Here is a 4,319-nt window from a genome sequence, read left to right on the forward strand (position 1 = left end):
GACTGATGATTCCCAAGTGTCAATTTCCCTGTTTAAAGAGCAGTTAGTGAGAATGTGCATACAGTGAAAAGAGGTTTGGTACCTGCCTCTGCACTACACAATGCTGATTTTCCTCTGTAGAGGACAGAAAGAACTAACTAAATATCCATGGCTGAAACATCCTGTTATGCTATTGAAAAGCACACATATTTCTTCTAGTGCAACACTACCATAACTAATGTTGGGGGTGAGTATTCGGGTAACTTTCAGTCTTGGTATGGAACGTTTTACACCTGGTGTAATCTTGCTCGGGTCTGCTGTGGGAAGGCCAGTGGGACGTTATTTTGTCATTGGGACAGCGTGGTGGTTACCAGACTGGAAAGGGGGATGCAAATGCAAGAGATGAAGGGAAGGGTTTCTTGCGAAGAAGTGTTCGTGGTGCTAAGGCTGGAGGGGCTAGATGGCAAATCACTCGTTATTGAAAAAAGAAAGGGCAGAGCAAGGACACTGGTCCTGTCTGTGTCACATTCTGGCTGCAATAAAGATGTGTTGTCTTCACCTACACAGGTACCCCAACCTTCCCCCTGGAAACAAGAGCAGGGACCATGCTCCCCTCCAGTACAGCTCATGCAGGGATCTGGCCCCACACCTTCCATCCCCGCTACAGTGGAGCCAGTATAGTAAATAACAGGTTTGGGCTCTGCTGGCTGCTGCTGCAGGAGCAGCCCTAATTCATAGAAATCACTCATTGCCACAAGAATAAACAGAACAAGATTAATGAATGTGAGAGGGAAAGCAATGCATCAAGGAGACTTTGTAATCTTGTGGCTAGCAGGGTACCCACAGCATCTGGATCAAGCAAGGATCACATGGAAAACAGAGGCAGCAAATACGTCCAGTCATAAGGAAGGTGGAGCTTCACCTCCTAAACCTCAGCAGCAGGTTTTTCTGTATGTTGAAATACAGGTGAGGGCTATGTCTATGCTGTGTGTCGCACACAGTGCATGAAGCAGGTGTTGCTGGGCTCAGCACGGTGCTCAGGAAGCCCCACATGGACATGTCCAGGACCTCAGTATTCACTCAACCCCATGAAACATGTCAGGACCCATCCTGTGACACAGGAACCGCCTGGCCTGGCTCACACCTAAACCAGAGCAGCCTGATCCACCCATGCTGGAAATGGGCCCTGCTCCGTGCTAATCCCCTTCCCTTCCACACCACACCCAGGAGGTGTCTGTGGTCCTGGTGTGTTTCCCACCATAGATGAAGCCTTCGTGCTTGAGCCACTGCTCGACTATAGACCCTCACCCCACTGCAAGCTTCCCCTTTTTGTCCTGCACCAAGAGAACCCACTCCTGCATCCTGGAAGAGCCCATGAAGCCAAACCCTCACCAACGGTACTGCCAAAAGTAAGTAAGGTCTAAGGCAACTTCTAGATCACACTTACCTGGCCTAGTGCAAGGTGTCCCTGCCTGTGGCATGGAGGGTGGAACCAGATGATCTTTGAGATCCCTTCCAACCCAAACCATTCTGTGAGTCTATGAAGCATACAGACAGCAGGTAGAGGAAGTGGATACTTGTGCATTCAATTCTATATGCTTTCACAACCCAATGTATACTTTCACAACCCAATGTATACTTTCAGGCCCATATTATCTATCTGCCGCTAGATTGGAGCTACCAAAAACCACACCTGGGAAGATGCTGTTAAGATGCTATAGCCTGAAAAACGTGAATCTGCACCCAAAGCAAATGTTGCATTGCAGAAACCTGACAAAGCAGCAGCTCTGCAAGAGCAGCCCACAGGAAACAAGGTGCTGAGCTGAGGAAAACCCAATGTTCCCATGCAAAAACAAATTACCCACTGTAATAGCAGAGGTGGAACTGATTAAAATCATATACAAGAATGCAACACACCCCACCAAGGATTGCTCACTACAGATGCAAGGCACTACGGATGTGTGTCTTCACATGAGCAAGAGCTTCAGGATTTGCCCTCCGGTCTTGATGGCGGTGGTTGCCTGGCAACCCATGTGTGGACCAGCTGTGAAACCCAGCTGTGATGCCACAAGCTGCTTCTTCCATGGCTCTCCACTACCTCTGCCATCTGAGAGCCAGCAAAGGCCAACACTTCACAGCTCCTCCTGACCCTGCCTGAATCATTCCCAGCTTCTGCTCTGCCAGACATCAGTCATTCAAAGGCTCACTTCATGTGGAGCTGTAGGTTTTTTGCTCTAGCCCTTCCCTAACAGTTCCCAACAGCCTGTTCACTTTTCCAACTGCTGCTGCAAGCTCATGGTAGCTGGCAGAGGACCAGTCACAGCGAGTCCAGGACCACGGATTCCACCATCAGGCTTGTAATTCCCATTTATGTTACTTTGCTGATGCTGGTGGTGGATTCCAGTCACTACCCGGAACACCATCCTGCCAGCTTTTGTTTTCAGTGCCTTGAATAACTTTATCTCAGCAAACTCTGTCACACTGCTGTTCAGTGCACAGCACAGGAGCTTGCACAGCTCTTTGGAGCTCCACAGGGAACAATTTAGGACCTGCTGACACTAGTGTCCATGCAGGAATGTTGTGCTGAGCAAGCCAGAGTTGCTCGATGGATAATTTATCAACTGCCCATAGTTGTTCTGGAGTTTGATCTGGTCCAGAACACACAAGCTGGTTCCAGGAGCGGTGTGAGCACTGTGAGCCAGCTATCGATTCCTGCCCCACCGACTCAACGCAGGCAGTGTAGAGCTGCAGTGAATACCAGGTCTGGGGACACAGGAGCAGCCTGTGAAGTAGCTCAGGTCACAGCTTCCACATGGGAACCCAGTGCAGGAAACACGCTCCATGCACCTTTCCCATCTATAACCCGAGTCCTGTACTGCAACACGTTTCAGGCTGCAAGTGTGAAGCAAGGACCAGAAAACAGAGTGGGAGGAGGCAGAGGTCAAGTGCATGGCAAGAGGGAGAAAGACAAGACAATTACAAGGGAGGGAGCGATGTGTTTTAATCGCCCCCTTTTTTCCTATTTCCACAGATGTTTGGAAACCCCAGTGACAGCACTGGTGTCGCACATACTCTGGAACAGCTCGATTACAGCTCAAGTGTGGCTCTTCAAAACCAGATCACCGTGCAGCTGAAACAGAACTTGGGGAACGCAGATGAGGACCAGCACAGGGCCCCTGTTACTGGCTGGTAAAAAAAACAAACAGTTTTTCCCCTGCAGTGTACTGCAGATCCAGTGAGACAGATTTCAGAGTGAAGCCTTCCAAGTGCTGTTCAGAATCATTAACAAACCGCTTACAGCTACAGAGAACAACAGGCTTCTCTTTCCTTACATTGCAGAGCAGGCTGTGTAAGCCCCTGTTCACGTTGGCTCCCCAGAGAGGGCACCATAACCATGCCCAAGACTCCTCACATTGCACTCCTGCTGCCTGAGCAGCACAATCACATCCTAAGTGACAAAATCCAGCAGCCGATCCAGGACTAACCGAGCACTTCCTCTTTGTTCCGGGTGGTTAAAGGGAAAGTGGGAGGAAATCAACCACTGCTCTGCCTTGTGCTTGCACTGGAGCTGAGGGAACACATGCACAGCCCCAGCAGGCATTGCTCCTCACACAGCGCCCAACACCACAGGCCTGCTCTAGCACAGGTTTTATAGCCATGATGGAAGAACCAAACCTCTCATTGCCCCATAGATTTCCAGTAAAGAGCTTATCCAAACTAAACCCCGAAAACAAGAGGATCAAGAACACTCAACCTACAAATGGTACAAATCTCTCCAAGGCTTGCAATGCTTTCACACATAAACCAACACCCCAGTGATGAACAAGCCTCCACTCCACACACCAGTGGAGGGGGCATCCAGGAAAAGGCCCCAGAGAGAGGTTGGAGCAGCTTCCAGTACCTAAAGGGGGCTACAAGAAAGCTGGAGAGGGGCTTTTTAGAAGGCCATGTAGTGATAGGACAACAGGAATGGCTTAAACAGAAAGTTTTAGACATTAGGAAGAAATTCTTTACTGTGAGGGTGCTGAGGCACTGGTACAGGGTGCCCAGAGAAGCTGTGGCTGCCCCATCCCTGGCAGTGTTCAAGGCCAGGTTGGATGGGGTTTGGAGCAACCTGCTCTAGTGGAAGGTGTCCCTGCCCATGGCAGGGGATTGGAACTGGATGAGCTTTAAGGTCCTTTCCACCCTAACCTAGTCTGTGATTCTGATTCTCACTCTTATTTGGCTCAAGAGCTGCTTCTTTCATGACTTCTCCCCACCCCACAAGCTCTGACGAAACCACTGCAGCCAGGGATGAGAGACCACAGTCAGGAGCCTTGCCCTGTGCCTTTTCTTCACTG

Source organism: Pezoporus flaviventris, unplaced genomic scaffold (assembly GCF_033815535.1).
Source record: "Pezoporus flaviventris isolate CSIRO_AGI_PZ_B2104156 unplaced genomic scaffold, CSIRO_AGI_Pfla_v1 ptg000007l, whole genome shotgun sequence".
Lineage (NCBI taxonomy): Eukaryota > Metazoa > Chordata > Aves > Psittaciformes > Psittacidae > Pezoporus > Pezoporus flaviventris.